Genomic DNA, 25006 nt, shown 5'->3' with positions numbered 1-25006 from the left:
TTTTCACCAGAATTTGTCATTTGTTAGTTTTTAAGATGACTTAGTTGCGAGCATCTATATGAACATACATTGCATTTATAAGGTTTTTCACCATCCACCAAAAATGGCCGCGTGCCTTAAGCGTTGGCATATTGCGTCAAGGGTCCCTAGTTCCAATCCTCGGTCCGGAAAGTACGCATATTATTCGCGAAAATCTATATGAACATACATTGCATTTATTAGATTTTTCATCAGAATGTGTCATTTTGTGTCTTTTAAACCTTTAATTTGCGAGCATCTATATGACCATAAATCGCTTTCGTTAGTGTGTGCACCAGTATTGTCATTCCACATGTTTTAAGACTACTAGGTTTTTTAAATGACATAATTGATTACATTTCAAAGTCATCACTCATTACACGCAACTGGTTTTTCTCCTGAATGTGTAAGTTTATGAGTTCTTAAACAACGTATTCGATACGATGCTGCCAAAAGTTGGTAAGTTGATAGTTTAGGTATTTTGAGTTTACCACGGATTCTTATACATACTTTGTCTATACTTATATACGTTTGCCATATAACAATATCAAGTTCATCCGATTTTTAAAACATAGTTTATTTAGCAGCTATTCATTATGTTAAAAATACGTAACTCTTGATCGTTCAATTTACCAACATCAGAAGACTGTAAAGATGTTTACAGTTTTATTTAGATAAGAATCTAACTAATGAAACGCAGTCGTAAAATCTTTGTAATACTATTACCTAACAGTTTAATTATTTTTCAATAGTTGAGCTAAAATAATATAGGACTGCCGAAATAAGTTTGTAAATATTATGTTAAAATGGCATAGAAATTACATTATTTTCAACAGAAGGTATATGGAAGAATTATCAGAAACATATTCAAATAACATAAACTTATTCAATGAAAGAACTTATGAACTTACACATTAAGGAGAAAAACCATTTGCGTGTGATGAATGTGATTTCCAATATAATCAAATATGTAATTTAAAAATACCTAGTAAGCTTAAAACATATGGAATGGCAATACTGATAAAAACCTTTAAAATGCGATGAAAGTTCATATAGATGCTCGCAAATTAGTTGTCTTTTCCTCTCTTCTTGGTTGTATACTCATGGCTGAGGATCTTGACCACTTTTAAATTTTGTCATCCTTTGAGCGACCAAGACTTTTAAGCCTTCTCGACCTTCAGCTTCTCGTAGAGCAGAATGAATGGTGCCCGCAATACTCGTAAAAAACATGAAATAACACATTATGACAAAGAACCTAAATGTGATCAGTGTACATATAGGTGCTCGCTAGTTTAAAAATACTTAAGATGACAAAGCAAGTGTTCAAAAACCTTATAAATGCAATATATGGTTATAAGGATGCTCGCAACCAAGAAACCTTAAAATTTATAAAATAAAACATAACGAGGCACACCCTCATAAATGATCTCATATGGGATTTGGGATTATAAGATCTTATAAGTAATGGACATGTTCGATAACAATATGTGTCATAATATGTAGGTATTTAAAGACTACCACGTCGCGAGAATCTATATGAACATACATTGAATTTATAAATTTTTTAATCAGAATGTGTCATTGTATGACTTTTAAAACATTAATTCGCGAGCATCTATATAAACACGAATCGCATTTATGAGGGTGTGCCCCGTTATGTTTTATTTTATAGATTTTAAGTTTCTAGGTTGCGAGCATCTTTATGAACATATATTGCATTTATAAGGTTTTTGAACACATTTTTTGTCATCTAATTTATTTTTAAACTAGCGAGCATCTATATGTCCACTGATCACATTTAGGTTCTTCGTCACAATGTGTTATTTTATGTTTTTTACGAGTATTGCTGGCACCATTCATTCCGCTCTGCGAAAAGCGGAAGGTCGAGACGGCTTAAAAGTCTTGGTCGCTCAAAGGATGACAAAATTTAAATGTGGTCAAGATCCTCAGCCATGAATATACAACCAAGAAGAGAGGAGAAAACAACTAATTTTCGAGCATCTATATGAACATTCATGGCATTTATAAAGTTTTTCATTAGAATATGCCATTGTTTGTCTTCTAAAATATTAATTCGCGAGCATCTATATGTACACAAATCGCATTAATGAGGGTGTCCCCCGTTATGTTTCATATTATAGATTTTAATGTTTCTAGGTTGCGAGCATCTTTATAAACAATAATTGCATTGATAAGGTTTTTCAACACTATTTATTATCACTTTTGTCTTTTTAAACTACTGTGTTGCCAGCAGCTATATGTGCACTGATTAAATTTAGGTTCTTTGAAAGAATTTGTCATATCATGTCTTTTACGATTACTGCGGCCACCATTTATTCTGCTTTGCGAGAAACTGAAGATCGAGAAGGCTTGAAAGTCTTAGTCGCTCAAAGGATAACAAAATTTAACAGTGGTCAAGATCCTCAGCCATGAGTATACAACCAAGATGGGAATCGAAGACAACTAATTTGCGAGCATCTATATGAACTTTCATCGCATTTTAAAGTTTTTTATCAGTATTGCCATTCCATATGTTTTAAGCTTACTAGGTATTTTTAAATTACATATTTGATTATATTGGAAATCACATTCATCACACGCAAATGGTTTTTCTCCTTTATGTGTAAGTTTATAAGTTCTTTCATTGAATAAGTTTATGTTATTTGAATATGTTTCTGATAATTCTTCCATATACCTTCTGTTGAAAATAATGTAATTTCTATGCCATTATACCATAATATTTACAAACCTATTTCGGAAGTCTTATATTTTAGCTTAACTATTAAAAAATAATAAAACTGTTAGGTAATAGTATAACAAAGATTTCACCATTACGTTTCATTAGTTAGATTCTTATCTAAATTAAGACTGTAAACATCTTTACAGTCTTCTGATGTTGGTAAATAGAACGATCAAGAGTTACGTATTTTTAACATAATGAATAGCTGCTAAAGAAACTATGTTTCAAAAATCGGATGAACTTGATATTTTTATATGGCAAACGTATATAAGTATAGACATATTATCCGTGGTAAACTCAAAATACCTAAACTATCAACTTACCAACTTTTGGCAGCATCGTATCGAATACGTTGTTTAAGAACTCATAAACTTACACATTCAGGAGAAAAACCAGTTGCGTGTAATGAGTGATGACTTTGAAATGTAATCAATTATGTCATTTAAAAAACCTAGTAGTCTTAAAACATGTGGAATGACAATACTGGTGCACACACTAACGAAAGCGATTTATGTTCATATAGATGCTCGCAAATTAAAGGTTTAAAAGACACAAAATGACACATTCTGATGAAAAATCTAATAAATGCAATGTATGTTCATATAGATTTTCGCAAATAATATGCGTACTTTCCGGACCGAGGATTGGAACTAGGGACCCTTGACGCAATATGCCAACGCTTAAGGCACGCGGCCATTTTTGGTGGATGGTGAAAAACCTTATAAATGCAATGTATGTTCATATAGATGCTCGCAACTAAGTCATCTTAAAAACTAACAAATGACAAATTCTGGTGAAAAACCTTTAAAATTCGATGTATATTCATATAAATGCCTACGACTTTGTTGTCTTAAAAAACATGAAATGAATATGTACTTATTATATAGAACATACTCGTGAAAAATCTTATAAATGCAATGTATGTTCATTTGGATGCTCGCGACGGAGTAATCTTCAAACATATGTAAAGATACAAAATGGTGAATTACCTTTTAAATAAATTGACTACTTATACGGAGGCTCGGCACAAAATCATCTTAACGCTCATAAAACGAAACAGGAGAAAAACCATTTGCGTGTGATGAATTTTATTTTGAAAGTAGTACCTAAACAAATATGTCATTTAAAAACTCATAATCGTGATGAGTTTAAATATAAATGTAAACAGATATGTAAGTAGGTACGTTGTTTAAGAACTAATAAACACACACATTCAAAAGAAAACCATTTGCGTGAAACAATTGTCGAAGCTGTCAGAGGCAATAACTTTTTAAAGAACCTACAAAACTTTATTTGATATCGATTCTGAATAGCATAATATGAAGTGACTTAACACTTCTCTCCTAACATAACACCTACCAGAACTACAAGCATACGTTGCACCACCTGGAGAAACAGAGAAAAAGAAGAAGCAAATATTATTAGGAAGAGTTAAGTGCCTGCAAGTTAATCCCTTTATATAAAAAAAATATAAATGTCATTCCAATATTATCTTTCGAAGAAAATATCGTTGCATAAAAATATACCTATTGCATTTTTCAAAAGTATGCATACCTAATTGTATTCTAATAACTTAACGGTATTTATTTTTATTACAGATCATTTTAAAAAACAGTAGGTAAGTATAATTATATAATTGACTGCATTTTTCCTTATTAAACTGACATTGATCCATTCAAAATCATTAATAAATAGATAAATGTTAAGAAAGTTGAATGATTTTGTAATTTTGACACTTTTGTGTAATCAAATTGTCAATTTTGAGGTAGTCTATTATAAACCGACATATTTAGTGCACCTTACACCGTTTTGGCTATTTTGAGGAGACTCTTTTGACTGGATGTTCCAAACGGATGCGGTCGTTTTTGTTCAGGACATTTTGACGGGGTACTTAGTGAAAATGGAAAAATGCAAATTTTTCGCGTAATTTAAATGGAAAAACAATAAAAACTTCATGAAAAATCATGTCATTAAATTACTCAAAGGTGTGCATTTAAAAAATGTGGAAAAAAATTGTTTGGTTTTAAAACTTGACGGCCACTCAAAATCTAATTACTAGCTTAATATAAGAGATAAAAATTTTAAAAATCGTGCTAAAAGTTAACATAAACTAACTTAATCGGATGCACTAAACAAAAAAATTTTAAGGCAAATTTAATGGTTCAAGTATCAAGTCACTAAAATTTAAAAAATAATATCTCTCACGATATAATCGATAAAACAAAAAAAGCACGTGCACAAACGTAAGCCAATAATAGACAAATTGATGACTTAATAAAAAGTTAAAAAAGTTTGTTGGGTGGTTCTACTTAACGGTCATTAAATATTTCATATAGAATAACTCACGCACTATATGAGAAAAAAAATAAAAAAAGTATGCAGAATTGCGCACTAGCTAAGCAATAAGAGATTTAACTACAAAATATTTTTTTAAACCCACCCAGTCAGGTTTTGCATACAAACTTTAAAATTAAATAGCGCGCTAAATATAGGTGTAAAAGCAAAACAAAATCGTGCACTAACGTTTACTACCAACGCACAAGTGTTTACAATTTAAATTTAAGGAAAAACACATGTTTAGTGACACAAGTATCCAGCATTTAGCTGTGTCACCCAAATTGAAATGTGAATAACCCCCTTAATGTGCGTGCACAAACGAAAAAAACGCGTGCACAAACGTGCACTAACGATGCACAAACGAATGCACTCGAAAAAAGTTGAAATTTCAACATTGGGTGACCCAACGTTTAGCTGGAACACCCAATTTGAAATTGGAATTTTTTGGTTATTATAGGTGCACAAACGAAAAAAAATCGTGCACAAACGTGCACTAACGATGCACAAACAAATGCACGCAAAAAAAGTTGGAGTTTTAACATTGGGTGTTCCAGGTAAATGGACCTCTCCACAGAGTAGAGGTTTGTATTAACAGATTTTGTTATACACGAGAAATGGATGTCAGCTACTTGCTCAACCTTTTAGGTCCATACCCTGACTCACACACAAATTAAAAAACAATATCTTTACTTGCCAGACCCAGGATTCGAACCTGAGACCCACGGTGTTATAGTCCAACGCTTAAGCCGCGCGGCCACCGTGGACGTTGAATAAAATTATTCATTATAATACCTACTAAATATTAAAAACACTTTTACAAATAATCCAGTTTATCGGCTATTTTCAAAATGCGTTTTCCGCTGTATTCCGTATAACCGAACAGTACCGTTTTTATTATTTCTAGATAAGCACCTACCAATGTATTATTTTTCTGATTTTATTTTTTGTTTAAAAAAATAACTTTTTTTCATTTACCTATCCTCTTTGGCCCCGAAATATTTGCTAAAGAAAAAATGGCCCGCGGCCTAAAAAAAGTTGGACAGCGCTAGTGTATGTTATTGAATTATTGAACTACAGTCACATAAAAACTTGTACCTAATTGTTTAGGTAATCGACTAAGTAATTTATGTTTATTATTTTATTACAATTATTTTTAATTCTAACTACTTTAATACAAATTCAAAAAGCAACCCAGATCATTGCGAAGTAAACACCTTTTGTCTATGGGTAAACTCCTATTTTCACGGCTGTCAGATTATTCTGTGATAGGTTGTATGACAAGCAGGAATATAATCATTACCTTGACGAATTATTTGACGCCTTAACGCGAAATGAATGTCAAATGCGAACCAGACGAAGATTACTCTGGTGCCGAAAGACAGCATTGGTTTGATGTACCAATTGAGCCATCGAGCGGCACGGATACTAACGTGTTCATAAAGAATGAATTAGCCAACGATTCATTGTTACAGGTTAGTTTTTCACACTCATTCTATGTAGTAATGTAATCACCTTGAAGAGGAATTTATTCAAAAGTCAATAGTCACTGGCTGATGACAGTAACTATGAGAAATATAAAATTTTTATACTTAAAATGAACATTACCGATATGTGCATATGTATCAGGGATGGCCAGTACGTCGATCGCGGACATAATAATGCCTATATTGTACTATTTCTTGTTCAAACGAGTCTAAACTACTCGATGTTTCAGCTTTATAAGATTTCTGCATTATCAAAATGTGGAATTTATTAATTTTAAATATTCTATCCTCGAAATAATATAATCTTTCACCTTTGTGACTGTGTATTTGAGAAAACAAAAAGCTGTTTTTCTCCTATTAACCTATTATGGACTTGGCTGATTTTGAAATCTAGCGACAATAATGATTACTCACCGCTTGCAATGAGCTGTGGGCCGAAATTTTCGTCTGTTTAATGGATATAATATATTGTACCTACTATGTTTTACATCTCAATTAGGAGATGGCAAAGAATAAATTTCGCCAATGTCTCATTAAATGAGAACAGACCAAATTTTGTTCTGTCATAGATAGCTCGAATCGAATTCTTGTATGGTATTTATTTATACCTAATAATATTATGTTCATTGTAATTTTATTTGTAGAAAACTGAAATACGTGGTGTTTTTCAAGGTTTTTTGACGATAGATTACCTACCAACTGTATTAAAAATGATTATGTTGGTAGGTACCTACCCAGCCCTAATTCCACTTTGTTTAATATTAATGAGAACCATTTTTTACCCTTCAACCGGACATTGTTAATTACTGGCAAAGAATACACATACAATAATACAAATAATTATACTTGCCTTATTATCATAAAATTGAGTGGAATAAGTATCTACTATATATTGAGTTTTTATTTTATTGAAGTAATACATACCTACAATGTATTTAATTAAGAATTGACGGTGAACACAAAAGAAATTAATTTTAAGCCAGTTTTACATCTCCACGTTATAGGTAGCTACCTACCTAAGTATATAATAAGATAGGAACATATGTATTAAAGAAGATATCCACGTGAATATAACTGCTTTACTTATATAAAAAATGCAAGAACCATTTACAAATACTGTTCTTAGGTAGTGTACTATAGTTGTAGTGAACTTGGTTATAATATCTTTGTCACTAGGGATTCCAATCCCGGGATCCCGAGCTATTTTCGATACCTTTAAATCCCGGGATTGGTAAACATAATCCCGAAGATTTCGGGATTGACTTTTTTATCAATTTTTATGGAAAATAAAATAAAAACGAAAATATAACAGAAAAAATACTTTTAATAACAAATAACTAAATTAGAAATAAACTGAGTTTCAATGAAGTTTGATTTATACCCATATGTAAGTTGCCGATTGATTTTATTTTTTCACATAAATTAATAAAAAATGAAAAAGATTGGAAAAAAACAATGCGTCGCACTTTTACAAAAAGTAATTCCACCATGATCTCATACGTTTTACGGCAGTTTCATATTTGGCTGACTAATTAGATTTATGAAGCGGAAAGGCCATACACCACGGTTTGCTTTACTATTTTAAATCTCGCTAACCCGTTCATTAAGTCTTTACTATGAGGAACAGCAATCGCATATTAAATTCACATTGTTATTTATATTAAAATATTATTTACTTCATTAAACTTATGTATTTTCAAGATTGAACGTACACAATATTAAGAATAAAATTTTCTTAAATAGTATAAATTATACTAGATTTATTTTTGACTGATTTTATCAATGTTATTTGTAAATATAAAAAAAATATATTAACTATATAAAAAAATGCCAATCCCGGGATTGTCAAATTGTAATCCCGGGATAAGAATTTTGGCTCGGGATTGGATTCCCTATTTGTCACCTACCTATTCCCATTAATCCTCACCTCAACCACCTATTTATCTCATTAAATTTTCTACATAATTTCTATATAGCAATCTGATCAATATAGCACAGAGTATACGTACTATTGAATAGGTATTATGATACTTCCCGTTTTCCTCAAAATATTAATCAACGCATTTATATCTCGTGGTTTGTTTCCAGAGCCCTTCAATTATTGACAAGACTAATATAAAAACCGAGACTGATTTTCAGCCAGTTGCAATCAAAGATGAGTTATTTCCGGACACAATTCACCCATTTAGTAATGCAAATCACCCTCTTCCTGGATCCACGTATTCTGAAAATCAGGTTAAAACTAAATTCCATTTATTTTATATACTTACTAGAACACAGTTTTTGAAATACCGTTAAGTTTTGTTTGTTTACTGTTGATAACTACCTGATAGTTCCCCCAAACCAACTCGCTCGCACCACACTCGATCATAATCGAGCATATCACGAGACCCTACTTTTGATTCTGAAGCATCACCAGTTGTTTCCGCCTGGGAATATCTCAGGAGCAGATGCCAAGACAGATTGCCACGCACTCAAGTATGCTTTGACCGAGTTTACATAGACTTTTTAATAGAAGTGCCCATGGAGAATTAATTAACAAAAATAAATGATTCATGCCTTCATATCCGTAATAGGGCGCCGCATTTTTTTAAAACCATTATAGTTGGCATTTATGGCGACCATGTCAGACGGCTGTTGGACGGATTGTATGATAACTTAAGCCTGTTATAGCATCGATTAGATTATTCGTGTATATTTTACAGCTCAGCACGAAAGACGTAACTAAAATAAAGGCTGAACCTGTCTGCCAGTCAGATGACCCCGATGGAGATTTCAGTGTAGATACAAAGCGTCCACTTGATGATGATGATGATCCGAAACCCGGATGTTCATTCTCTAAGCGCAGCCTAATCAATCAGGTACAGTATATTGTTATTAATCATATCCACAATTCAACTAGGTACATTATAATTTTAGAAACAACAATCTGTTATTAAAACCTCCCATCCCAAAATGTAATCCGGGAAACTAGATACTTGTGCAGACTACGTTATGCTCGTGTATTTTTTCAACTCCATCATTTTATACTCTGTCAAAATATTAACAATCTATTACAATATAATTATTGGTACAAGTCTGTTTACTGGAAGCCATGTGATTTCGGCAAAATTCCTGAATTATTCATGAAAGATAACCTAACCTAACAAATGTTCCAGTATATCGGTTTATACCAAAATTTATTTTCCGCTGTCTTCCATTAAATAGACAAGAACCGATTATTATAATTAAGTATATAGATCAACTTTCTATCAATTATTAAATATAAATAATTTTGGAAACACAAAATATTATTATAACCAATAGAAAACACCTTTTTTGAAAAAAGTAAGACATCAAGCAGGAATTGAACATGCATCTCTTGAGTTTCGCGTCCATGCATATAGACCACTGTGCTGGAAGCGTTATACTTAATTGCGACAAATTTTAACTCATCATCATCATCAGGGACGCGACAACCCGGTGTGGGTCTTGGCGCCCTCCAACATCTCCCTCCACCTGTTCCTATCCAGTGTGACCACTTTCCAACTCAGTACCCTCAGAATACGGCAGTCACTGGCAGCTCCATCTAACCAGCGAATCTTTGGCCTGCCTCTTCTTCTATGCCCTATTGGCTTGCTGGATATCACTTTCTTTGCTGGTTCATTGTCATTCATACGGTGCATATGACCTAGACATCGCAGTCTCCCAATCTTAATTGATTGAACTGCGCTGCAATCTCCGTACAACCCGTAGAGCTCAGCATTGTATCTTCACCTCCAATTGGTGCCATCCCTGATCGGTCCATAAATACGGCGGAGAATTTTTCTTTCAAAAATGTTCAGGACTCGTTTATTTCGCAGAGTTAATGTCCAGGTTTCCGATGCGTAGGGAAGCACTGGCTTTACAAGTATCTTGTAAATAGTGCTTTTTATAAATCTTAACTAATGGCTCTTAATACTCTCTGAATCACTTTCCAGATTGAGTTAGTTAAATTATGTATATCAATAATTAGAATGTTACATTCTTAAACCTTGTGAATTTTTCGTTGAATAAAAAAAAATAGTTAATTCACAATAATTATAAGATCTTAAGACTATACTCAACAGCATAATAATTATTACTTCGTTCAAACAATCTATAGCCTAATTAGATGCAATTTACTCATATACCTTATACCTATTTTTTTAGATTAATACCCAGGAATTTGTCAGTGAGCCTCACAATACAGATGAAAGTCCACAACCCACAACCGATTTAAGCCAACAATGCAACAATGATGTCATTGCAGATAAAAGCAAGAGCGATCCAACGATGATATCAGCTAATTCTTCCGTTGTTAATAAAAAACCATATGCTTGCAGTCTTTGTTCATACACAAGCAAATGGTCTCAATGCATTAAAAAACATAAAATGACACATACTGGCGAAAAACCCTATAAATGCACTGAATGCTCATATACATCATCGCATCTTGGTAATTTCAAAATACATAAAATGACACATACTGGTGAAAAGCCTTTTAAATGTGACATTTGTACATTTACATGCAAAACGTTTAATCATCTAAAAATACACAAAGTTAGGCATACTGGAGAAAAACCTTTCAAATGCGAAGTATGCTCATACACATGCTCGGTACTTTCTAATCTTAATTTACATAAAAAGACGCATTCTGGTACTAAACCATATAAATGTGATAACTGTTCATATACATGCTCACGTCGTGGCGACTTGAAGACACATAACTTTACACATACCGGTGAAAAACCTTTCAAATGCGACGCCTGCGCTTTTACGTGCATTACGTCTCAACACTTAAAAATTCACAAAATTACACATACTGGCGAAAAACCATATAGCTGTGACGAATGTGATTATAAATGCTTGCGTCGCGCTGATTTAAAAATTCATAAAGTGACGCATTCTGGTGAAAAGCCACATAAATGCGATGTCTGTCCATACGCATCGTCGCGGCGTGGCAACCTGGAAGCACACAAGATGACGCACACCGGTGAAAGACCTTTTAAATGCGATTCTTGTTCGTATGCTAGTCGAGCGGCTCGAGATTTAAAAACACATAAAATGATACATACTGGTTAATTTTGTAATATAAAAATGCTTCGTGAAATTCGAGCATGGGCGTCCTATCTAATTGCGACGAAATGACTAGCAATTTTTGGCTCTAAAGTGTTTTAAAATTATTTATAATATGTTCAATAAAAAATGTCTTTTTCTTAAATCCTGTGAATTATTCGTTGAATACAATAAATAGATTACAATTTATTTTAACCTTGCCTTTCTATGCTTAAAAAACGTAATTGAGACGTCTTATTACAAAAAGTACAATTAAATATTTTCGGGAAACAACATTTTTATGTTTCTAGCTTCAATTATTTGTTTTAACGTGAGATTTTTTTCCCCGTTGTATTCTATATCGAAATTAGAATCAAATAGCAATTTGTTACAGCCGATAAACTCTTAAATGTAATAAATATAGGCAAAATAAAATTGGACTTAGCGCTACTTGTACTTCACTTTTTAATTTATCTCGCATAAGGCACATATTTCCGTGGCACTGTCATAAGTTTACCAGATGCTACAGCTTGGGAGACGCTTTTTTCAATATTGAACGTTCCCTTATTGGTTCACTTAAACACGCGCGAAATAAACCAGGCTTTAAATAATATGAAAAACGTACTTGGCGCTTCTTGTAATAAATCGAAACTTAAAATATTTTTTTTCGTAGGGTTTTGGAATTTATAAATCAATACATATTGTGTAAAATTATACAAAGAATTCGGGCGTATTTTTTCTCGATTTTGACCAAATGTGGACTTATCGCTTTTTGGAATTAGACGCCTCAATTTTCCAAAAGAAAAAAATATGGAAAATTGGTACTTGGTGGTCAAGGTATTGCCTTGATTACACGTAATAAGTACAGTGGCGAGACAGCTAAATGTCACACAGCCGAGAGAGTGTTTATACCTTTTTTTTCTCTTATCGATTTTTGAGGCGAGTCAGATGACTTTCGATCAAAAAGCTGGCTAGATGTGTACCGAAACATGGATCGTAAAACGTACATTAAAAATATACTAAGCCGCTTATACCACTCCTGAAGAATTGAATGAAATATTGCGCTAAGAAGAAAAACGTCTTTCGACAAGACAATGGATTTCAAGGAGAACAGATCGTGGTGCAACATATACTCTTTTTAGTGAATTGGAGTTAGAAGACGCTGATGAATTTAGAGAGCTTCTTGAGAATGGATGTAGAACGTTTTAATAAATTGTTAAAAAATCTTACTCCAATGATACAAAAATACGAGTGGCTAGCGAGTCAGTGCTGGTAGGCTGGGGGGTTTGGTACTCGGTCTAGTAAATAGAAAAGGCTCCGAGTTACTGTCTTGCCATCCTAATAGACCGAGTGCTCGGTAATATGTATTTACCAACCGAGCACTCGGCCGAGAAAACTGTCTCGCTATTGTACTCATTGCGTGTAATCGAGGTATCGGTGACTTAGTATTTATTTTCCTATTAAAATCTCTTAATTTTTCTTCGTTGGCTCTAGAGCTCAAATCACACTGTGACCTGTTAAATCCTTCATCCCCGCAACACATACTCCTCCGTTGCTTTCTTCTAGCCGCTCTCCAGATCACCTGTTCATTAGACTGTATTTCGTGGATCTTTATTCTCTCCCCATTGAGCATCCAATGGAAGTGGATTGCAGGAGTCTCCTATCGTTTGCAGAAATCTCTCCCATCTAAGTTGGAGTATTGTGTCATTTATACCGACTTATTGATAAACACACATAAAATTTATTGTCACCAGGGGACTGACAGGGATCGTGCCAGGGGACCAGCTAAGTGAGATAAATACACAACGTCACAAATGTTCTCTGATACATTCTTCTTTTCTTTGATTGAATTTACATGCTTTGAAGTTAATAGTGCCCATGGGGGAGAGGAATTCGTAGAAACGATATTTAAAAAATGAAGTAAAGACGTGACATGTCTCAAAATTAGATGTTGTTGCGACCAGGTCGGACGGTTAATGATGATGTGATTTGTGTTTGTCGATAACCTTCTAGCGAGTAGTTTCAAAGCGTCGTCGTCCTGAGAGGTGAGCGTATGAAGTAGGATAATACCCCTATCAAATTCCATACCTATGAGCCATGATGTTACCTGGTCTGTGCCCGACTCTATAGTAGGTACTGAAGATTCGCCAGTGATCCTCCTTGACTTAGACAATTATTTTCTGATAAATACATCGGTGGAAACTTGTTTGTTAGCAAGGAATTCAATAGAAGCTTGAAGTTGCTCGGAATAGTAATAGAGAATCGACACCACTGGTAATGTCTGTAGTCAGCCCAGAAGAAACCGACTATTAGTTTGGTGGACGAGCTCTGATCTTTTGTTTAGGGTTTTTGAAGAGGGCAACTTCTTTTTTTCCCAAAATCGTGTCAGCCGAGGGGGGACTTCGGATTCACCATCGTTTGAGAGGCCAGTGTCCCGCTGAAAGGAAATCACCCAATGGAAGCAACCTTATGGGCTCTCCGATTACTGCATCGTTTTGCTACGGACTAAGAGAAAGTCAGAATCCGAAGTGCTGTCCGACAGAGCCCCGTATAATACCATCCATTTGGTATAAAAGATTTTTTAAAGAAAATCTTTGAAACCCTCTCCACCATAACGGCGTTCTTCAACTAGACCGACGGTCATAACTGTTATTATTTGTTATTGACAATTTCAGAAAACAATTGGTAAATACTGTGTAGTGTGGCTGGAGTGCATAATACCAGCACTTCGTCCTTCAGCGAGTTCTCAAAATATTAATTTACAATCACGTAAATATAGTCTTTTTTTCTTCTTAAACTTCTTTATTTTGTCAAAATTAGGAGAACTTTCATAGAATATGTCAAAATTATGCGTTAAATTACGATTCAGTCCAATTGTTAAGTGATTATGAGAAAATGTAGTGACTTTTTAAATTCGAAACTTTTTGTAGGTTTACATCTAAATATATTTTTTTTATAATTTAGAGCGTGCAGATAGATAGGATAGGATATTAAAAAAATCAGCTACCCAAACTATTTTATTTCACTCTCTTACCGGTAGGTGAATATTATTGATATTCATTTTCAGTCTAAATAAGTATTTAGTAAACATTTTAATCGAAATAGCCATGATTTAATTAATTGTAACCTTTTACTACCGGTCAATTTTTATAGCTGGACACTGCTTGTAGGTCAGCTACTTTTGAATAAAATATGAAATACGCATAGAATTATACGTATTTGTGTAAATTTAACCAAATTAACATGTTTCTTGAGATTATCGTAAACGTTTACACATTAAAATGATAAATATTGTTTAGAAAATATACACAAATAGGGTTGTCACAACTTAAAGTATTTTAGTCACTTTACCAAGTTAAATCGTCCATGGCCTGGTGTGATATACTTTGACTAGTTAACTCGGCTCTAGCAGTGACCAGGTTAAGGTGTGGGAAATTATCCCATAATCATATTTTTTCTCAAATACTCAATAAAAACCTGCATGAAAAATACTAAAATGTTTATTTAATTTAAAAAAATAAGAGTTATATAAGACTAATTATAGACATATGATTACTGATGATAAAATAATGGGACATGGATAAGAACTGTATTTTAATAATATAAGAGCAAAACATACAAGACCAACTGTAAAATATTAATAAGATTTAGTTAGATCATCCAATATCTCAAATGAATGCGAATGCAAAGACATTACATTATTATTTTTACTGTAGTTGTAAAACGAACACAATATATTGTATGTCAGTATGTACATGTTTTTATATACAAAAAATATAGCTTTTTTTTCTCTTTTTGCTATTTAGTAGGGTAGTATTCAGATTTTCTTTAATTAAAGTGACATCGAAGGAATGGCAACATTGAAAGCTTATATCAAAACATAGTACAACCTATATTACCAGGTGGGTTGAATGAACACTATCTAAAAATTAAAAAAAAAATAACACAATATGTGCGAAACAGCAATTCAAGCCTTGTCGGCTATTAGGTCTGCAATATAGAAGATGACTTCAATTTAAAATAATAATATTTATTACAGCTACATCCAAGGCAGTATCAAATAATCAAATTATCCCAAAGGAACCTCAATATTTTTTTTTACTATATTCAATCCTAATAGGATCATATAGCCCTCCACAGGGTGGAGATTTTATATTAATATATATTGTTTTTACGAGAAATGAATGTTAGCCACTTGCTCAAACTATTCGGTCCTATGCTCTGAACGATACACAAATTGAAAAAACAAGGATTCACTTAAGTGACGTGGCCATCGAAGGTTACGATCTCATTTTATTGAATATCCATTTTCATCTACATTAAGCCAGTATCTAATTATATCATACCCAATTAAATAGTTGACCTTAATTATAATATTTATTTTATCTACAGGGCTATATACAATTACGTTATACTCAACAAAATAGCTGATTCTCAATTTATTGAATATTTCAGCGTATTATTCAATTATGTGTACTTCAATAAACAGCTGATTGTAATTGATTGGATATGCACTCACTCATCGCACCCCGGACTGAGCATTCTCTCACCGCATTTCACCATAGACTGTTTAGCTGTCTTTATACCAATTGTACATTATGTATTCAGTAAAAAAGAAGCAAATCTTAATCCACTTGAACAATAACTACCAGTATTTCATCTCAACATCAGAATCCCAAGTATCTTAAGTTATCGCAAGCCAGTGTTGCCATATTTTCATAGTGGAATTATAGTACGGAGCTTCGAAAATTATTTTAGTTAAAATAATTATAGTATTTATTTGGGGAAAAAATATAGTACGCGTTGTCATCTGTTGAAAATGTATAGGTTTTTTGTTTCACAGAGACCTCTTTTTATTTAGGTACTTACTTCTCTTCTTATACTGCGAAATTATAGTACTTTTTACATATTTTTTCGGATATTCAAAATTATAGTATTTCGGGCGTACTATACCCTTTTTATATCGTACATAGTAATCGTACTATAATTATAGTACAAATACTATAATTATAGTACGATTGGCAACACTGTCGCAAGCTAAATAGATTATTGAAATCTTAAAAAAAGGCCTTTTCACTAGAAACACTAAAACATTTTGTTTTATTTTATACGAGGTTAATTATTGTATGTATTTGTAGTTAAAATTTTACAGTACGTTACGTGTTTTTATAGTAAAGCTAAGAATTATTCTTTTATGTCATTTCAACATGCCTAATTTTCGACATAAAACGAAGCCATTGATAAAAAAACTAAATATAGTTTAGTTCGTTAATTTTTCTACATTGAAACCGGTGGTAAAAAGTATTCAACAGAATGTTTCAATCTATGTCTTTTCATACGACTAATTGTACTGTATGAAGAATTACATACATCACATGCAAATGGTTTTGCACCGGTATGAATCATTTTGTGTATTTTCAGCTTACTAGATTGTATACACGCATAACTACATTGATCACATTTAAATGGTTTTTCTCCAGTATGAGTCATTTTGTGTGATTTCATTGAACTAGATTGAATACATACATAATTACATTGATCACATTTGAATTGCTTTTCACCCGAATGAGTCATTTTGTGTATTTTCAACTTGCCAGATTCTATACACGAGTAATCGCACTCATCACATTTAAATGGTTTTTCATCAAAATGAGTCATTTTGTGTCTTTTCATATAACACTGTGTTGTACATGAAAAATTACACACATCACATGTAAATGGTTTTACACCAGAATGAATCATTTTATGTATTTTCAATTTGCCTGATTGCCTACACGAGTAATCACATTCGTCACATTTGAACGGCCTTTCACCAGAATGAGTCATTTTGTGTGATTTCATACCAGTTGACGTCATACTTGTAAAACTACATATATCACACTTGAATCGTTTTTCACCAGTGTGAGTCATTTTGTGTCGTTTCATGTTACCAACTTGTATACATGAGTAATTACATTGGTCACATTTGAATGGTTTTTCACCAGAATGTGTCATTTTGTGACATTTTATATCAGTGGACTGTCTACATGTAAAATTACACTGATTGCAACTAAACTTTTTTTCGCCTATATTAGCTTTTGTTTTTTTATGCAAGGTTTTGTGAAGTTTCAGTAATTCGATTGACGAATAGAAATTAAAGCAAATACTGCAAGCAAAATTAGTATCATAGAACTTGCTTCTTTCTAACTTAATAATAGCTACTAATTCGGGGTTATGTTGAATTGCATTACGTTTGATAGTGTCACCTAGCTTACTAGAACTTTCATTGTATCCCTGGATTTGTATGTGAATGTGTTGTTTATTATTATAAATATCTTTCACTTCTGGCATACAGCAAGTCGATTTCAGATTTGAATCGTCAGCTTGGAAAACCTACAGAAGAAAAAAACAGAAAATAAATAAGATTTTTGATGCAAAATATATTCCCAACTATTCGATTGAAAATGTTAGAGATAAAGGAGAATGTCTATATGAATTCCTTTTATTTTTTTTTATTGGCTATATTTCTTCATGAGCGTTTTCAGAATTATAAATGTTGAATAATCAAAATGATACATTTTTAAATCTTGAGAATTATTCGTTGAATAAAAGAAATAGTTAATAAAAATCATCAGCAAGTTCAAGTAAGTTACAACAGAAAATATTGGAGTAATTCGCGACGTCGGTTAGTAATTAAAGTAAAAAAAAAAAAATGGTGGCTCTCGTGGTGCAGTGCGCAAGGCGCTGGCCTCCCATCACGGAGTCCTGGGTTCGATTCCTAGTGAGGTCAAAATATATTTACATAATCAAATATGTAAATTCCTCAAGCTTGTGAGTTTTACCACTAGTATTGGGCTTCACAGCCTGTTATTGTCTTTAATAAAGAAACGAATAAAAAAATACTTTAATTTAGAATAACCGATCGCCTATCGTAACTCAAATTAGAGAGCGCTTATGAGTAGGTATAAAAAAAAGCCAATTGTTAAAATTTGTCACAAATAAACATGGCAATTGTAGCATAGTGGTAATGCACAGGGCACGATATCCAAGAGAGGCAGGTTCGATTCCTATTGGCTATATTTTCTCATGAGTGTTTTCAGAATTATGTATATATTATTTAAAATAAGTATCTAGACTCCGGCAAGCTTAACGTGAAGAGTGCCGTTTCGAGAACTACAATACTGACAAGCCTTTTATAATATATCGCAGCGCCACGAGGGCGGCCATGACGCTTCAACTCATATTTTTTCACTCTAGTACCTGGTTTTCTGATGTGTATTTTGAATTGGAGCATCCAGGCTGTGGATCATCATAGGGTAGTGTGTCATCAACAAATTCCTGCTTAATGTCAATTCTGTCAAAATTATTCTCTGATTTTAATACAGTTAGGTTTGCTACCGGCTTCTGAAAAATAAAGCAAAATTACTTTTAATTACATATTAACGTTTTTAAAATATTAACTTGATTTATATTCTACAAAAATAAAATATTTTGCAGATATATGTAGGAAATTATGGTTTACAAATAAACGAGGCAAAAACTAAATGCATGCCTATCTATGTCACACCACGAGAAGTCGCACCAAAGTTAGATATTGGTGCATACAAGTTTGATACGGTCGATAGTTTCATATACCTTGGATCTCTTATAACTAGACATAATGATAAAACAGAAGAAATCAACAAATGCTACTTTGGCCTGTTAAGACATTTTAAGTCCCGCATACTGTCTCGCCGAACTAAAAGCACTCTTTAAAAGACACTTGTAAAGCTAGTGCTCACCTACGCATCGGAAACCTGGACATTAACTCTGCGAAATGAACGAGCCCTGAACATCATTGAAAGAAAAATTCTCCGCCGTATATATGGACCGATCAGAGATGGCACCAATTGGAGGAGAAGATGTAATGCTGAGCTATACGGGCTGTATGAAGATTGCAGCGCAGTTCAATTAATTAGGATTGGGAGACTGCGATGGCTAGGTCATGTGCACCGTATGACTGACAATGAACCGGCAAAGATAGTGATGTCCAGCAATCCAATAGGACGTAGAAGAAGAGGAAGGCCAAAGATTCGCTGGATGGAGCTGCCAGTGACTACCGTATTCTGGGGGTACCAAATTGGAAAGTGGCCACACTGGATAGGGATAGGTGGAGGGAGCTGTTGAAGGAGACCAGGACCCACACCGGGTTGTCGAGCTTCTGCTGATGATGATGTAGGAAATTATAAATTTACTGCCGGCTAGACGGACATGTATCTATCTATTCCTACTGGCCTAATAGCAGTGGCGAAGGGTGAAGGTAGGCTGTTAAGATACGCCATAAATAGTACACATTAAACTTTGTTAATCATTAGTAGTTGTATTTATTGAACTAAGACTGTAATAATTAAAAGATGGTGTTAAAAATAAATTAATCCCAGCCTAAACTAAACCATAATATTGAACAAACTAATTTTTGAAAACACTACAAATAAAATAGTAAGCAATATTTATGATGGATCTTAACAGCCTACCTCCAGCCTTCGCCACTGCCTAATAGTATACGTATAACACGTAGCATAAACAAACACAATAATACAATATGGAAGTAGACACAAAGCGTTATGTCAAATTAATTATTAATGGATTAATGACTTGTAATTATTGGGTCAATTTATAAAATTATGAAAGTAAAAAGTGTACAGACCTACAAGCTTATCTGTAGAATGGCCAAAAATGGAACTACGAATTACCATAGGACGCCATTTTGAAAACGTCATTAAAATGTCAGATTTTGTCCAGTTACGAGACTTGATTGGGTAGTTTTCGACAGTAGCTCTCCAATCCCATTATTCAGATAAGTTTGTAGGTCTGTAAGACCCTTTTACACCAGCTGACTCACAGACTCAGACAGACTCAACTAACATTAATCGTTGACTTTAAATAGCAAGTACACTGAACGAATCAACACGAGCGTGATGACGTTTGATTTGAATGATTAATAAGTTACCCTAAAACAATTTATAGTTCAGTTTGGTGGCAACATTAAACAGTCTTATGTTCTGCGCTCGAAATGGAAAATTTTACGAACCGGAGCGCTCGATAATATTGCGAAAATATTAACATAGTTAATACTTTGGACGCTGAAGACGCGCTTGGCGTGTAATGACCAGGCGGCCGATCGATGTATTTAACGCGCATTTTAAATGTGGTAATTAAAAAGTCATTATCTAGTCAGTAGTGAATGAGTTAAGTATCTAATTTTGTGTATTTTCCAAAAAAAGTGTGTTAAAATTATTTTTTTTCCATGAGACAAGGATAATTTTGGGATAATTTGGGGGTTATGAACTGGAACGGCGCTCCGGTGGGCTCTGGTCCATTTCGAGCCCTGCTTCTGTTATGTATATTTACATTTAGACAAGTAGAGTATACATTTTTATAAGTTTGCACTTTTTACTACACTGATACGCCTCTTTACCTGATTACCTCGCATAAAATTAGATCAAATGATATTCACTTGTATTAATATAATATGTAGTATTAATAAAATAAATAGATAATATATATTATACTTGACTATTGCTATTGAAATTTCATGATAAAAAATAAGCATTCGTAAAAAACTAACCTGAAAACCACAACTTTCATTGTCAGCAATCTCTTGCTTTATGTGAGTGTAAGAAGTATCGCGACCATTGTGGTCGATAATTGGCACATCAAACCAATTATGCTCTTCTGTATTAGATTCCAATTCACCTGGTTCGCGTTTTACATCCATTTTGCGTATTTAAGGCGTGGCTGAGAGAGAATAATACTCATGTAGCGTCTGACATTAGCAAATCAGTGCTGCCATCTTTTTCCGTGACATGTTAATACAGTGCTGCCATCTTTTCAAAGTGGAATTATAGTAGCCTCCAAAATTATAGTATTTAGGGAAAAAATATAGTACACGTTGTCATCTGTTGAAACTGTGTAGGTTTATTGTTTCTCAGAAAAAAAAATAACGGAGAATTTAAGAAACTCCGAGACCCCTTTTTATTTAGGTAGGTACCTCTTATAACCAAAAATGCTTACCGAAGAATTCAAGAAATGTCATTTTAAACCAAAGTCAAAGGATTTTGCGAAATTATAGTAAGTACTTTTCACCAATTTATTAAACGGAAATATCGAAATTTTAGTACTTTTTACATATTTTTTCCGATATTCAAACTTTTAGTATTTTGGGCGTACTATACCTATATTATATTGTACATAGTACGCGGAAAAAACTTATAGTACAAATACTATAATCATAGTATGGTTGGCAACACTGCTGACATAATATATAATATTATAGTACCTACATACGTGATCCAAGAAATTATAGTATTTCCGTATAAAATATAATAAGCTTTATTATGCATAAATAATTATATTGAAAATGTACAGCTTTTTAGTTTCTTACTAAATAAATAAGGTAGATTTGAGAAATTCAGAGGCTTTTTTATATGAGCACCTCTTTGGACCAAAAAGCTTATTACGCCAAATTTTATTAAAAAAAACTCTATTGTAAATCAATGTCGAGAACTGGGAGGTTGCACCAATTTATAAAAAGGAAATATCGAAATTTTGCTACTTTAGGCGTATTTTTGTATGCCGAAATTAAATCTTTAACGGCCCACATGCCCAACGTACCTAGGTCAAAATGGAGGTTTATGGTATTTTCAAAGCATTATCCTGAACATTCCTTAAACGTTGTCGATAATCTTTTTACTTATATACCTAATTTGAAGCCTTACATAATATTATCCTTTATATTTATTTTAATCATTTTATGACTGCATAAGTATTTTTATTACCTACATAAAATAGTATTGTTTTAAACCTCTCGATCTAATGTTTTAGAATAGGTATAGTCATATTTCAGTTAGTACATCCATGTGCAGTGGTGTTAAGATTTTTTACATTTAAGTACATTCCTTTTAATTTTTAAACGCATTTACAAAACCATTAGTAAAATTAATGTTAACATTATATAGTGACATGTTTACGATAAAAAATTATATTTTATGATCTTTGTGATCTCAAAATTTGACAAGAATTAGGCATTTTAATTTTCAAAAAATTGGCACGATTAACACATTTGAAGATCTTTAAAGATACTGATTATGAGTTATGTCTTTGACCATTCAAATGTGATAAACATCCTACAAAATAATATAATGATTGTATTAGGTATAATAACTATTGACTTAAAAATAAAGTAGTATTTTTTTAAAATACGCCATTTCTATTGGCATTTCCCAGTGGTTAGGCTACAAAATATTATGGCCGTAGCCATAAATTGACAAACAATAAATGGAAGAAATTGTACCTAATAGTATAGTTCAATGCGTACATAATATTATAATAAACGTGATAGTTTTTCAGGATATGTCTTTTCATAATATGAGCTGATTCAGGAAAATTAACTTATACTTACTAAAATGTAAGCGCGAACATTGTTTCGTCTAATAATTATTATTGCTTTTGAAACATTAAAATACCGTGAAAAAATTTGCCGGAACGCCGTTCCACCGCGTTACATGACAAAAAAAGCACTGCCTATTATGACTGACAAAGCTTAGTGTGCACTATTTATGGCAGATCTTAACAGACTATCTCCACACTTCGCCACTGACGTATCTACATGGCTGATATATTTGAGCATCTCAATGAACTAAAAAATATAAGTCGGAATGATAAAAATATTATCATAATATATATATTGACACGTAAAAGAATTTATTTGATTATTATTTTCATACAATTAATAAAACTGGATTCGAAATCCTTTTGCAACCAATGCCAAAAATTCTATAAAAGCGCTTTTTCCACGAATTCTAAAAGAAGTTTTGTAGAATTGAGGAAAGATGAGACGCTAAAACAGAACTTCGCCGATGATCCATTCAATTATTTTCTAGTTTTCTGGAATGAATGAATAATTGTTTTCTGGATTAAGATTTAAAGAATATCCAGATGTCCGTCAAGGTTATCCGTAATAAGTTCACCTGCCGTTTTGTACGACATATTATAATCTATGTTACCAAAGTTTTTCAACTCGAAAACTCTTCACCAAGAACTTTGGGTTACTCTACCAAACATGAAATAAATTGCATGTTCATTGAAACAAGCTCAGGTACCTATCACATTAATAATAATTAGTTATTATTGTATAATAATTATTATTATGTTATGTCGATTAAATAAGTAAATACATACCCATTATATTGATAATACAAATGCATGTAGGTAAATATCTGCATTTAGTTCTTCCTCAGATGTTATGTACCTATATTAAATTTAATTACACATCAAATAAAAAAAACATAAATTAATGTAATTTCGATGTACTTATGTGTTTTTACTTATGATGTGCCATGGATTTCTGGGAATTGGTATGCCGTGGGTGAGAAATGGTTTCGCAGCACTGCTCTATACGATGCTCAGCATTATCATAAACAATAGAAATTAAATATAATAATATCATGATCACTAATAATTAACATTAAGGGCCCACATGCTCAGCCTAGGTCAAAATGAAGCTTTTATGGTATTTTTAGAGCATAACCCTGGACATCCATGGTTTTGTATAAACGCGTATAAATATTAATACATTTAAAAAACCTTAACACCACTGTACATGGATGTACTGAAATAAGTCTATATTCTAAGTCATTAGAGCGAGAGGTTTAAAAGAATACTGTTTTATGTAATAAAAATACTTTATGCAGTCATCAAATATTTAAAATAAAATATAAAGGATAATAAGGCTTCAAAAGTATATAAATAGATTATCTACAACGTTTAAGAAATGTCCAGGGTTAAGCTCTGAAAATACCATAAAAGCTCCATTTTGACCTACGCTGAGCATGTGGGCCACTAAATAAGGCTAATGACGTGCAAAAAGTATTGATATTTTTTGACCAATTACTTTTCAATACGTCAACGTTACCTTGTTGGAATTTTTAAATGCCGAATGGTAACGTACACGATCATATCCCCCACAAGGGGGGGGCTGACAGGGCTCTAGCCTGGGGGCCCTGTCTTAAGGGGGCCACCAGCCAAGTGATAAAACACATCACAAAATTGCACTAATTGTAAAAAAATTACGCCTGCGGCACTATTTCACTTATGCCATAATTAAAATCTTTAATTATGTGGTTGTGCGTTGCAATTTTTTATTATTGTTTGTCAATATTCGATAACTCCATAATTATTCAAGTGGGTGCATTAAAAAATATTAAAATACCCTAATTTTTACCTCGAACACTATTCGGAATATACAACTGTAGATAGTCACACTGACTTTAACTTTAGCGATAGGTAGGGGGGCCCGCCAAAGATTCTAGCCTGGGGGCCTGCTTCAGGATGTGAGGGCCATGTCCACGGTTAA

The 25006-nt window shown here is 32.9% G+C and overlaps 2 long non-coding RNA genes across 2 annotated transcripts; one reads left to right on the top strand and one right to left on the bottom strand.

Moving 5' to 3' along the window:
• Positions 1 to 6352: 6352 nt before the first annotated feature.
• Positions 6353 to 11847, top strand: LOC147076294 (uncharacterized). The gene is made up of 4 exons (XR_015069583.1): positions 6353 to 6567; positions 8668 to 8814; positions 9285 to 9440; positions 10750 to 11847. It is a non-coding gene; the product is annotated as an uncharacterized LOC147076294 (long non-coding RNA).
• A 3533-nt stretch (positions 11848 to 15380) lies between these two features.
• LOC147076293 (uncharacterized) lies at positions 15381 to 21445 on the bottom strand. The gene is made up of 3 exons (XR_015069582.1): positions 21221 to 21445; positions 18874 to 19017; positions 15381 to 18006 (listed from the first exon to the last, which is right to left on the bottom strand). It is a non-coding gene; the product is annotated as an uncharacterized LOC147076293 (long non-coding RNA).
• Between the last annotated feature and the right edge of the window lie 3561 nt (positions 21446 to 25006).

Source organism: Rhyacophila brunnea, unplaced genomic scaffold (genome assembly GCF_057557595.1).
Source record: "Rhyacophila brunnea isolate RB1 unplaced genomic scaffold, BYU_Rbru_1.0 scaffold_13, whole genome shotgun sequence".
Taxonomy (NCBI): Eukaryota; Metazoa; Arthropoda; class Insecta; order Trichoptera; family Rhyacophilidae; genus Rhyacophila; species Rhyacophila brunnea.
This window is presented reverse-complemented; position numbering and strand designations above follow the sequence as displayed.